This window comes from Aphis gossypii, chromosome X (assembly GCF_020184175.1).
Source record: "Aphis gossypii isolate Hap1 chromosome X, ASM2018417v2, whole genome shotgun sequence".
Lineage (NCBI taxonomy): Eukaryota > Metazoa > Arthropoda > Insecta > Hemiptera > Aphididae > Aphis > Aphis gossypii.
In genome coordinates, this window is record NC_065533.1 from 5,459,677 (window position 1) to 5,474,733 (window position 15,057).

Genomic DNA, 15,057 nt, shown 5'->3' on the forward strand with positions numbered 1-15,057 from the left:
GTGTCTATAAAAAAGCTAGGCCTTCGTAGAGGGGGTTAAATCCCTTGACACCCCCCCGGCTACGTCACGTCGGAGGTGGCAGAACGCGGCCGTGGTACGCCGTAATCTCGAGTACGCGACATTAAAATTATTTTTACTACTCGCCTCGGGCTGTAATTTGTTGACAAAAAGTAATTTCGTGTCGTCGCGAAGACTTGAAACTGCGTATGTACAGAAAACCTAGTGCACATTTTGTTTTGGGCTCATGAAAGTGGTTTGTTATAGCGACGGCGGTAGTGCGTTCGGTGGGAGGGTGGGGTCGTAAGCCGCCCGAGAGAAACACCGTTCGCAAACGTCGCTATCCAAAAGTGCTAGAGCTAGCACACGTCATACGTTCATACGTATCTACGTATACACGTGTGTGTGTGTGTATGTGTGATATGTATACGACTGACAGTGTTTCGAGAACATGTCAGTCACATTTTAATGGAAATATACTGTTACTTTTGTCTACCTACATATATATGCGATACAGGTAAACGTGCATGAATATATTGTGCGTGTGTGTACCTATGTCCGTAAATCGTAATGGTCTCGATGAACTGGTGCAGCAGGAGAGACATAAGACTACCGCGATTGTTATGTAAATATTTGAAACGACGGACGCTGTGAAAAAATAAAAAATCATTTCAACGAGCGTCACATAATATTATTGCGTATAACACTATACAACGTGCAATATGAATATCTATAGGTATTCGAGTGAAATATAGTACAAAGGCATTAACGTACTGAATAATTATAACTACACGTGGATACTTTATGTTGCGTTAGCTGTGCATACGCGCGTCTGTTCTCTTGTGGCAGAAGAATCCCTTCGATGCGCATTGTACTTATATTGAAACACGTGTTGTTTTGTCGGAGTCACAAATTAAATCGAAACCCATAAAAGGCCGCCGCACATATTTTACTTTACGCAATACCTATTTTATACGTCATACCTATTACTAGTAATACCGTATGCCTATTATAATATCATGTTGATGATACATAAAACGCGCGTTGCGCGTTACACTCTGCAGGACGTGAAATCAAACAATTCATAAGAAAAAAAAAATGGTCGAAAACCATACATATCGTTATTTTTTACGAGCAACAAATCGATTCATTATGTAAACATAATAACAGCGGATAAGCAGGACTCTGGTCTATTGTACGTCGTGCTTGTATATGTGGTTAGTACCGCATATTATATACTGAAAATTTGACATACAGGACTTTAACACGTAACTAATTGATTTTTTTTAAAGGCCTCGTTAGTACAGTTGTAGGTACAATGTAAATATTATAAAATATTTATGATTTGCCAATTACTACGATGTTGTCAATAGGGGCCTTGCAAATAAATTGTTAAATCGAGGTTTTCGGAGAAAAAATAAGTAGTACCATCATACATGTATATCATAATATTATGCGTACCGTCGTATATACGCATTTCACATACGACGGCAGCTTTAAAACCGTAGAATAATGGCGAATCATATTTACAGCCCGACGGCGACGGAGCGTTAGCGTTAATGTATTACGTATATTAGAGATCAAAACGCAGAGGACGCCACACGAATCGATCATATTATTATATAAATTACCCGTCAGCCATCACCGGCGTGTACTCTGTCTTCGTGTGATGATGTTATTACTTATTTTATTTACACAAAATATAATAAATAATATGAGGAGCCTATGAATTTATTTTTCTTGTCACCGACTCTACGGGATCTTGTCTAATTGTCGAATCACAATCGTGGATAATTATATCTTTAGAAATATTATTGTATAATAATAGATTACGACAGTTATTACACTCGGTATGCTGATTAAAATAAGCATTATATTTACCTTTAGTGTAGGTAAACAAAATTCGTGTAAAAAACAAGACATTTTGATGTTTTTTTTTAAAAGGAGTGCTCGGAAAAATTTTAATAATTAAAAATCATCGTAAAAGAAGACGTCTGCGGTCGTTCTATAATAACGTGACATAATAATATAATAATCACGACATGGGGTTATCTATAGGTTCTAAGTGTGATAAAATGTATATAACACAGTGGGTGATTTTCGGTATCGGTCGTATTATATAATATTTTGAACCGCCGTTTGGTTTATGTAAATAATTACGGACGTATTTCACTGCGCAGTGTCGGTTCGTCGAAAAGTATAATATAAGATTGCCATGTTGCACACGCATCGACAGACGTAAACAATAAATCGAAACGTGCCGTGAATGTCGAGAAAATATGTTGCTTAACCCCCGTCTGAACTATTAATACTAATAACGATTTTTCAAAAGAAACGGTGTAAACCCGTAATGTTAACGCGTCACTGCTGTATATCGTTAGAAAATTTGAAATAATGCTTTGTCAATGTTTTTTTTAAATTTAGAAATTATTAATAATTAAACCGATACTGTAAATATTGATTGTTTATAGAATTATGATTAATAATTGATACAAAAAATGCATTTTTTTTTCATTTTTCATAAAAAAAGTTGCACCGTACGGAGTTAAATATCAGTGTGCACTATGCGCATCATATTTACTAGAAAATTAACTCGACAATAAGTCACGTATATCATGGCGGATGAACATAAAAGCTAAACATACAATAACAAGGAACAATATTTGTACTCGTTATTTCATCATCAAACGTGTGTGTTACTAAAACGGTTTGTGTGCTCTCAGCTATGCGTTTATTATATTATTATATATTTAAATACTTTAGAACACTACTTACTTATACTATATTACTAATTAATTTATGTCTGAAAAGACTAACGTTCTTATTGTTAAACATACAATATCCTATAGTCGGCAGAGAGACGACCGCGAGTGCCGGCCAAACGTTTTGGTTCATTCATGGCGCCGTGTATCATGTGTAGGTAGGTACCTATATATTATATTATATGCCTGTAAAAAAATTTTTATTTCATATTATCATATGAAATATTCGAAAGCAGTTATAAGACAAACGTCGTGAAATAACATATTTGAAAAAATATCGTGGTGCTTAGCTAAACAAGTCGAGGAAAATAAAACTGATCTCAACTAAACAAGCTCAGCTACGACAGAAACTGCGGTGAATTTGCGAGCGTCTGCTGTTGTAGAAACAACAATATGATAGGTATACCCCGTCACTTAAAAGATCTTACTCGAATCTTAAAATATATACCATACAGAAACGTCACTACATTATCGACATCGAAAACGGTCGACCTAAAACTGTTGTGTAAATAATATGATTATATCATATTGTTCCAATTGAGCACACGGGCGTGGGCGCGGGATTATTGACACACCACTCGTCACATTCCGTCAACACGTAGGAAATTGATTTTAAAACAAACGTTCCCTATTATATGGCATTCGATCGTCGTACACACAGAACACGATACATTGGCTATTGTAATGTTTGATGCATTATCTTGTTTTTATCGTCCGTCGCGCGAAGCGTGAGTAATCAGTATAATCACACGGTTTTATTATTTTCCTGCAACCATCTGCCTGCAGCCACTATAATAATAATATGACGTGTAGGGCATGTATCGGGATGATTTTACTATTTAGACGAGCAACTGTCATATCCTTTCAGATATTCATTATTGTCTTTATATTTACATAGTATCTTATCTGTCTACCCGTCTTTGTTCCCGTCAATAACATTTTATCTAAAATTTTTTTTGAAACATGGTTTTGGAAAAAATAATACTACATTGAATATTCAAAACGGTTATATTTTATGGTAATGTTTGGTTTATCCGTAGGTACTCGAAACTAAATACTTAAGTGTATGTTTAGTGTTTCAGCGGACGACCAGTTAAATACAATATATCCAGAAAAGGTGGCAAGACCTGAGCTATAGGGGCTGATAAATATATGAATTTTAATAGATATTATAATTTAAATAACAAGCACTCCGTTTCAGTGTTTATTACGTTTATTGCCTTCCAAATACTTACAAACAATAATACTCACAAAGTAATTTAGATAAGTTTTTATTGGTAGGTGGTCGTGTTGTAGTCATATTATCGAGTCTAGTGTTGTGTCGAGAAGTGTCGAGAATTCAATGTTTTTATATGGATGTGTAGAATTTTGAATTTCACTTTTTTCAAAATATTTAACTCTTATAATGAAATTTCAATTTTTTAAAGGCGTCCAGAGTTCAGACATAGATGATTTGTATTGTTTATTGATTACTAATGTATACATATATTAAATATTAATAATGGAATGATTTTTCAACGTTAATATAGCCGTAGTTCAGGAATTACCCCTGTTAATAGTTACGAGTTTATAACTTTATCACTGATCAATTGGTACTCTACTTTTTATTAGTATAAGTTCTGAGTCAATGTATGGTGTTAAAGTTTGTAACTTGTAGGTATATATGTATAGCAGTACTGAGTATTTACATACTTTGCTTTTATTAGTAAGTACCCATAATATATTAATTATAATTAATAACTAAATAAACTAACAGCACTACATCATAACACAACATCAAAATATTTTTATTTTAGTTCTGAAATGTGTGTTATAATGTTATGCGTTATGATCTAGGATTTGAAGGAGGTTATTTATTAGTTTTGCTTAAATTTATTTGTTATACATGTAGATGTGAAATAACTTCTACATTTAATGCTAACGGTTTATATTAACTTTACACGATAAACATTTTTTTAGAGATGTTCTCTCGATCTAACTATAGGTATATCCACAACTGATATACTGGATATTAATAGGTTTTTTTTTTAATTCAGTTTATTTAAATTTTACATAAATAAAATAAATTAAGAAAATACATTTCATAGAATTTTAAAATTAAAATTATGTGTAATTGACCTTAGGCCTAAACATTTGTTTATACATAGATTATATTATGTCAGTCAGCAGTTAATTTTTTTGTGCACTGTAATCTGGCCTATTAGCATACAAATTTTACATATTGTCTATGTAAATATTAACATTTTTATTCGTTATTAATAAGCACCTATCGAGGTAATGCTGGTATTAAAACTTGGACAAGGATAGTCTATAATGAAGGATATACCTATATTATTCGTGTGTGGGTGTACACTGGGACAGGGACGGTGAAGCATCCCGTACAAAATACTATATAGTGTATATTATGACGAAAAGTCTTGCGCACGACTGATACTATAAACATTTTATTATTATTATTATTATTATCGTCGTTGCAATCGCCGTCGTCATCACCATCATTATCATCGTAGCATCGGGTTATTGTCGACGCGCGACTATTCAAGCATTCGTATTTCACAGTACCAATTTCAAAACGAAACATTTTTCCAATACTTATAAAGTTGTACGGCTTTCCGCTTATATAAATGGAAATACAGAATATTTAAAATTGAAACGTTACGCGACGTTTTGAATAATGCACGTGGACCGACGTGATGTATAATAATAACAAAAAAAATATGCATATAAATGTGTACTGATACTCGATTGTTACGCCCAACTGGTGTTATTCGCAGTACGCGCAACACGCTTTAACACTTATATGTATCATATTATGTGTATAGAAATACGAGATGAAGGATTTAATTTAAAAAACGCGTGTCTATACCTTTACGGCTATAAATATATAATAATATTGCACACAAAGTTATAGTGTTCCGAACGTTATTCGAATGAATCGTATTGGATTCGTTTAACACGCTCAACGCGTTGTATTAATTTAAATTTAAAAATAGAGAGAAAGAGAGAGAGAGAGAGTGAGTTGAGTGAATGAGAGGAGAATGTGTGTCGGTTTAGACTGTATATGCGGTGTGCGCTACCCAGCTGATGTTTTCGTACGAGTGAAAATAATATTATTAACAATGATATTGCTGTTGGGCGAGGGTAAATGGGGTAGTGAGAAATATTATTGTGCAAGCTACAAATTGATAATTAATGTTGTGTATAATTGTTTAAAAATAATGTTTTATGCTCGAATAACATATGATTCGAGAAATTAACGGATGAAATGTGTTCCTGCTTGATATTAAACCTACGTTATATTATTATTATTATAGTTACTTCATTGTGCTACGAAATAATTTGGTGAGTGAAGTAACATTTTTCATTAATATAGCATATGTATATTTAAGAAGAATACGATTATTTTTTTTCTGTAAATTATTACTATTGCACTTATTTTATAAATTTTAAATATTGTACTTACTCGGTTAGAACATGGTTATGAGGGCAAGACTTTATAAAGAAGTTGAGCTGTCTCAATAAAATATAATGTTTCACCGACTTTGTTTATTATAGTACATAACATTCAATAGATAAACATAATATAATCGATAAACTTACTTCCCATTATAGATAATAGAAAATAAGTTATAATTTTGTTAACATTAAAATACAACAACAGTGAAAGTAAATTTATTCTGAGCGAAGCGCAATTATACTGATTTTACAATAATATTTTAATTTTTAGTTTTATGTTTTAACTATTTTTTTTTTTGTCCAATTTTACCTTTAGGAACAGTAAAAAAGCTTCAACCATAAACTTTGAGGATGGTTTCTAATATAAATTTGACTCTAGGTTTTACAATAAGAAGTCATAATACCTGGTAATTATAAAAATAATGGGGAAAAATGTGAAAAAATAAGCAGCACAAGTTTTTGACAAAATTAATTTAATTTTTGTTGTGATTCAAATATGAACAACCACAAAAACTAGACAATTTCACCAAGTAATAAGTTGCACTAGAATTCCTTGAAATAAAATAATTTTCAAAATATTTTAAATATTTTTGTGCTATTTAGAATTTATTAACATATGAACAAATTTAATTATATATTTATTTTAATTTTTTTTTCGATTGATATTAATATACATTTTATAAAAATATGTATTGTAAAGTTGCTCATATTAGTTTTCCCAATTAAAATTTAATTTAATTTAAACATATTAGAGACAGATATAGTTGTTTGAAAATCAAAATGTTACAAGATATTGGATAAACGAAAATAAAATAAAATTTTCCTCTAACGGTTGTAGTTATTTTGTTGTAGTTCAATAAATATTGAACGTAAAAACTTGAACATTTTCGTCATCGTTTTATTATTACTATACACAATGCATTTTTCAAAATATTTGGATTAATTCCACGCTTCTTACACCACGACCCTATTCATACCGCTCTAATAATATACGATGGTATTGATTAGTAAGTATAATAAGTATAATACTATAATATTGTTAAAAATATAAAATGTGCGATGATTTAAAAAAAAAAATAGTTTAAAATCCAGTGTTACTTTTGTAATATTAAATTAATAATAATTATATTATACTTCTATAATACTAATAATACTTTATGTAAATTATAAAATATTCTTAGGCATAGAGACTGGCAAACTTTGTCTCTGAATACATTTTTGTACTTATGCAATGATTAATAGTTATTGAATTAAAATTCAACATTCAATACATCCATTATCTACTTGACATTGACTATACACCAGGGCGATTAGCTCGGTGTTTTATTGTATTTAATTGGAGTATGTTATGTTTTACTAAATTACACAATAACAATTTAATTTATGATTATAGAATACCTATAAAAACGCATTTATTTACCGAAGATACCATTGAGTATGAATTATGATGCAAATAAACGTCGTTTTGTATGACATAAAATATAAATAGCTAAATAAATGTAATAAATGTGCTTATACCTACATTAAGATTTTCTACCGATAAATCAATATGTTGGTAGGTCTAGAGACTATACCGTTTTTGTATCATTACAAGGGATATTTTGAAATTAATTATATGAAATATAAGTTTTCACTTTATTGATATGTAGTTAGTAGATAGCTACATGTAGTATCTATTGTTCGCAATTTCGTTTAAAAGCAATTTAAACTCTTTTGAAAAAATATTCACGTAAAATGAAGAATTTATTAATATATTTTTTCAACACTTCCTGTCTGTAATGAAACGGTTCTGTTTTTAATTAGATGGAAAGAAGAAAGAAAATCGTATTATAAATAAAGATATTGTTACTATTACATCGTCATCTCTTAATAAAAAAAAAAGGAAAAAAAGAAACGCGTTTAATAAAAATTCTCTTTTTTAATATTTACAATATTATTGACAAACGGCGTTTATGTACTTAATGATGTCCATAAAGTACTTCGAATAAAAGTAGATACGGTTTGTTTCGAATACCAATGCACGAATGTTGTTAAAAATAAAATGGCAATGTCGTACTACGAAAAATGATTTTTTGTACATTTTGTGGATAATTAATAATAGATACTTGTGATTTTCGGTGGATATTAGATGAAAATAATATATTATCATGTGTGTGCGCATGTGTTTGTGTATGTTCGTAATTTTACATTTTAATAGCGTCTAATTATTATTTATATTTCATATTAAGTGTTATAAAATGCCATGGAAAATATTTTATTTATACTGAATAAACTGAACAACAATTTGATATGTTGTATGTTTTTTAGACAGGAACAACACATACGGGTATATCATTCGCTTGAATTAAAAAAAAAAGTTAAACATTTTTAATATTATGCTTATTGAATTTGAATAAAAAAAATAACTTTAACTATTACAATGCTTAAGTGAACATAAAACAATTTAAATATATTAATTATTATAGTTGTATTATATTATTAATACATGGATAGTTATACTGTTTACTAAGAAAGGGAAAATAAGGGAAAACATAACTTGCATTAATTAATAGTACAATGTATTTTTAGAAATTATAATTCCTAATACTATCATTTGACTTTAAACACAAAAAAAAATAGTGACGCAATTGATAATTAAGTTATGAGCTTATAATATAATAGGGCCATTATAAACAAGGTACCTAAATAATTTCTGAACTATTTATAGTTATTTTAATGAATCATTCATAATTAAAATTTAATAAGTAGTATGTGTATATATTAATAACTAATTTGCAATACTATTCATCTATATGAGGTTATATATAAAAATAATTGCAATTTCTGTTGATAAGTGAAATTTTAATTTTAATTTTTTTATCAAATTTAGAATCCAACTCACATTAACTAGATAATCTGTATTTTTTTTTTTGTTAATTATTATTATTAGTTATATTGTAACGTTAAATAATAAAACGTTTTTAACTTATTTATCATGTACATCATGGAACCCTTGTGCATATGGCTAGCTGATTTTACCAGTACGCGTGTAATAAAATAATATTAATAAGCGCACGAACATGACGCATAACAATATAATATTTTATGTCAATCGTCAATATGTCATATTTGGACACTGACCATAGCCTACAGGTACATGTAAAATAGTTCTTTTCGCTTAGTAAAAGTACCAAACACAACAATAGGGTCAATGGCATGTATGGTCGACTATAATATAATATTATGATACTGAATAATACCCTAATTAGCCGGCTTTCGACAATCATTACAAATAACCATTTATTACCCCACAGGTAGTGACAACGTCATAATACACTAATATAATGTAATATTAATATGCACGTGAACGACGTACGTTTTTACGACTGACATGGGTGCCAGCTATAGCCTCTGCAACGAAATTGTCCATACGAATTAATTATGGTTTCGTTTTATGTGACTACTTTTCGCAGACGTAAGTTTTCATTGCACCGTTTTGCAATTTCTCAGATAGAAAAAAGCGAGCCCAAAACTCCTTCAATTTTCGAATGTTAAATTGATGATAATCTGCAGGTACTATATTATTTTTTATCACTCTGAACTCGGTGGTAAATATAATTGAATGAATACTATTCGTTTAACAATGACGATGTGTCATTTTTTATTATTTGTTTATTTTCGTTTAAAAAAAAATTTCGAATCTATAAGAAATATCTAAATACTCCATGCAGCTGCAGTTATTCTCTAGAATTAAATTTGAACAAGGATTATACGTTACAAATTGCCACCAGACTTCCATAATATAATACAGCGGAAATATACTTTGTATTAATTTTTGTTATAATTCTGATATTTGGTAATTTCCGAAATTGGCACACTCCCCCACACAAAAATTTTACGGATACTATTACAATGCTTATCCCGTATAACAGAATTTTTGTCCTCTCCAAAGTCAACCATAAATATCGTTGTTAAATGAGAGATGTACAACGACGATGAAAAAATAAACAAAAATAACAATATTGATGTTAGCGATCGGTATTCAGTGAGAAATTAAATCGATAGAAGATGAGTCCACCAATTATTTTAACTTCAACGCTGTACGTATAGATACTATAGAATATAGTCATCGTATTTGTACGTCACGGGTGTGTCGTGTGTACGTTTGTGTACTCGAAAAGTGAATTTCAAATGTATATCTTAAACCTTTCACCGATGAATACATTCGCATAACCTAACCCTTTAAAAACATCTGTTATGAATAGAATTATTAGTTAGTAAACGTAAGATAAAATATAGAATAACTACAATGTTGTAATTTATTTCTATTTGATTTTTTTCCGTGACGTGTAAAGAGAAACACGATACCACAGATATCTACCTATACATCATCACGTTAAAATAAATCGATCAATTCCGTCAAATCACCTTAAATTATAACGATTCTTTTATATTAAGGTTTGACTATTCTCGTCGGCTTAGTACTATTATAGGTATTGTATAAGAATTGGCATTGGTTGCTTAGCGACGCTTATTGCATATTATAGCCGTCTCCGATGTTATACCTATATAGTATATAATAATACTACGTTAAAGCTTCGGATGTCCCCGAAACGTAGCTGAAAAATGTTAACCTCTATTGAAACTCAGATACAATATACGTCAGCAGCGTAACAGAATCTTTTGTTATCACCAAAAAAGTGAATATATATAGTATGAACTGCGTAGTATCTGCTTTCTCCTCGCCTAAAGAGTTTGGGACGAATTGTGCAGGATTAAACTTTTACCTTTGTTAATATTTTTTATTTCATAATATATTCATCATTATTTTACAAATATGATTAAAGTTTGAATAACCAATAATATATAAACACACCGCTAATAATCAGTACCTATATTATATTACTTTTATTTACTTTTAATTTTAATTAAAAATACTTTTATTTATTATAGCTTACTAAAAATAGTTCAAAATTATATAACGCAACACAACAACAGTCTGGTGCGTATTATAATATACACTATTCAATACTCGTTAGTTTGTAAAAGTTTAGTTTACTACCCCACTTGTCATAATAAACGCTACACTATAATATAATTTAATGATTAGATAATAATATTTGCTGGGTGATTATTTTTTGTCCATTTCCAGGTGCACAAACCAATTAGTTACAAAATATATCATTGCTCGTTACTCGACTGTCGTTAGTCGTATAACTGGAAAATGTCTGTTCTAAGGTGGTACAGGCATAATATATCATTGATGTGGAAATCAACTACCTAGTTGAAAAGGTAAGACAATTTTTTAACAGTTTTTAAGTAGTCAAAGATATATTTTTAATTGGAGGGGGGGGGGGTTGATAACGTTACAAACTGTAATTAACTCTAGTTCATTTTTTTTTTTTCATTAAATCGATCTTCTTTGCGAATTGTTGTACCTATCACATTAAAATATTAAATTATAATACGACCTAACCTAAAACCTAACCTACATTATACGACATTGTAGCTCACAGATCACACTTTGGAAGTCAACGCACAAAACCTTATTGGCATTAAAATATATATGCGCACACACACGCACATGCATACCACACACTGATCATTGCGCTATCATGCAATGCCAGTGCGGCGGCGGCCCCGTCGTCGCATGACGAAACGTATACGATCATAATGTCAATCGTACGCAATCCGAAGGCGCGCGTGTCGGGCGAGCCGCGTGGAATACGCGAAACCGTGTGGCACATACCCGAGTTGGCAATTATTCATTACGCAAGAGGTTAGCAGTTCACGAAAAAAAAAAAAAAAAGACGCATTACACGGACTTTTGTGTTGTCGTTTTCCGCACGTGTAATCGATATGTTCGAACTAATTGTATGTCTATAAAATGCCACACCAGTAGAGTATACCTTCGCGTTTGTCCACACGATAAAATATAATCACATACACACACACACACAATGAGCAGTGATACAACACTATAATATCGTCGTAATGCGTACCTACACATCCAGTGTGATAGCAAAATTACAAAAACGTGGTCGACGGTTGTTCGAGGTCGGTAGCATAAAAATTATTCGGTACCTGCCATTTTTTTTTTCAGTTTTTGAATATACGTAATATAATACATTTACCTACATTAAAATATTAAAAACCATAACGCGTGGTTGGAATAATATTTGCAGCGATAGTATATATAGTGTAGAAACTACAATGAAACAATAGTATTTTTCTCTTTTAAATTCATTTCATTTCACGTGATATTAATATGTTTAATGTTGTCGATACGACAAATTCACTTTTTATTCAATTATCGCCGCGCAATAATTGTTCGTAATTAAATTAATTTTTAACGACTGTACCCAGTCAATGCTCCGGCGTTATATGTACCTACACGAAAACAGGAACGGCTTATTGCGCCTCCCACCTCACATCTCACAGATACGGACGAACTCGATTAATTTCTCGATAACTTACCCACAAAACATATCGGTAATGTTCTTGTACACAGAAAATTTTCAAGAAAATGTTTCCCGTTTTGATTTCAGTGTCTTCAATGCCGCTCGGTCGATTCTCAATACAACTATCTGTAGTACCCAATTAAATTATTATTTGTAGATCTGACCGTCGCCTCCCTCGAAGACGCCCTCGTGTATTTTTAACGGTCCGATGATGATTAATTTTACCTGCATTCGGTGAAAGATATACGACGGGGAGGAGGATTGTCAGTTTTGTCACGTCGCCGACGACGGACTTTGGCCTGCACCCTTCCAGTATTATATGCATAGATGGCGTAGCGGTATCACGCGGCAACGCTGAAATGGACCACATTCGATTCGCATCAATAGCTGCGATTATTGTGTACAACGGTTATAGATATTATATTAATAGGTAGGTAGTCGTCATAACCATCACATCACGCGATGTTTTAATATCACGCGAAAAAGCAACACGGAAAACGTCGTGAAGCGTAACGCGTGGGTACCACCTATTATACCGTATAGGTAATAGTAATTCCATACGGTTTTACGCCGTCCGTACACGCGTGTACGCGAGTTAAGTACCTACGCGTCTGTCTTAAACGCCATTACGTACGGTGCAAACGCCTCGAACAGTCGTAGGTTGCGTACTATAGGTAACCTAACCCAAAGTGCCGCGTGTGTCTGTGTCCGATTTCCAATTGAATCAATATCTCGTCTGCGTGTACGCGACATACTCTCCCGGATAGGTCGTATTATGGGTTGTTACAATCATACGATCAGACGTAGTTCCGACGACCGTAATGGGTACAGTACACTATTATGTACATTCGTACCTATAGATGAAAATATAATGACGTGAAAGACTTTTAACGATGTATCATTATTATTATTATTATTATTTAGAACTTGAGTAGTTTATTTACATCGGTGGCACAACACACGGCCGTTTTATAGTATACCTTTCGATGTAGTGGTCATTGGTGTGTGTACGTGTATGGAGTACATCATCACTACAAGAGGCTTGTAGCTTGTTCACCGATGGGACGGAAAACCTAAGAAGGATCTAAAACTCTCAACTCGAGAGTATCAACATACTTTCCGAACAAAAAAAATTAAACCATAATTGCGCATAAATGTTATATTTATAACACAGAAAAATGACTTTTAACTAGAACCAAGTAGATTGTTATATAGAGATAGAGTGTTCAAATAACTTTCAAAAAGTGAGCATCTGACTATAATAGAATACAACAATAATAATAATGATTGTAGAATAGTTGGTTTTCAACAGTTACACCAACCCGGTAAATGGTAGGTAATCTATGTATAGTAATATTGTGATTACTGCTAATAAAATGAAAATAAATGTTTTATTTATTAGTGAACGAAAACGGTCACATTACTACATCGTTATATTTTTACAATAAATCAATCACAATTTGTAGTTCAGAAACTAATCGATTAAAGTTGTATAAAAATTTTTGGGATTTAATGTCAAACAATATTTTTTAGAAAAAAAGACAAATATACATAGTTATTTTTTTAATTAACATTTAATTCTATCTGAACTGTAGTTTTACTTTAACTTTATTGCTTTGTATAATACTACTCCTGTGGAGCCGACCGCGAGATATGAACCGGATGACATTTTAACTGTACATAGAATGTATAAATGCCATGTCACAATATTTATAATTGATAAATTTATGATACTTTAAAAACTTACGTTTTTTCTGTTACAATCATAGAAATAAAAAACTATAAATAAAATATTATTGCTTAATTCTTAAAGATATAATAAAAACTGTTTGAATATAATATTATTAAAGGTGTATTTTTAAGGAAGTGTCCTCCATGTCTAGACACCCTCGCCCACTTCATAAGAAATAGACCAATGTATTATTAATATTTGCTAAAGTGAAATTCATTTTATTAGATCCGACTACATGTTTCGATTTGTATACATATAAGCCAAGTTTACTTACCATAGTATTACTATATTACTAATGCTGAAAATCTTATATTGACCATCATTACTACGAATTATATAATATTGTCATTATTTACTGTATTATACGATTTTGATTTAACTTTAAAATGTAAATGTTTATTTATTCGGAAGCTAATAATGTTCGTTTGGAACATATCAAATATAAGTCTGGGCTTAATGACTTGTATTTGGCTCTACAAAATAAATACATAATATGAATGCAAATAAATGCACATAAGAATGACCAAATATGTGTCACATAAATATCCAATATGTATTTAAGATAGGTTTTCAACTGAATTGTATGATTATTTGTATTATTGATTTTTGTATAATAAGCAATGTATTATAAATTCTGCATCTGTGGAAATGAGCGACAATATTATCGTAA

At 31.1% G+C, this 15,057-nt stretch overlaps 1 long non-coding RNA gene across 2 annotated transcripts; it reads left to right on the forward strand.

Moving 5' to 3' along the window:
* Positions 1-9,915: 9,915 nt before the first annotated feature.
* On the forward strand, positions 9,916-14,762 carry LOC126552893 (uncharacterized). Of its 2 annotated transcripts, XR_007606348.1 has the most exons (4): positions 9,916-10,894; positions 11,148-11,196; positions 11,347-11,486; positions 13,580-14,762. It is a non-coding gene; the product is annotated as an uncharacterized LOC126552893 (long non-coding RNA). The 2 variants fall into 2 exon arrangements; XR_007606347.1 differs by lacking the exon at positions 11,148-11,196 and having other exon boundaries at positions 9,922-10,894.
* The last annotated feature ends 295 nt before the right edge of the window (positions 14,763-15,057 follow it).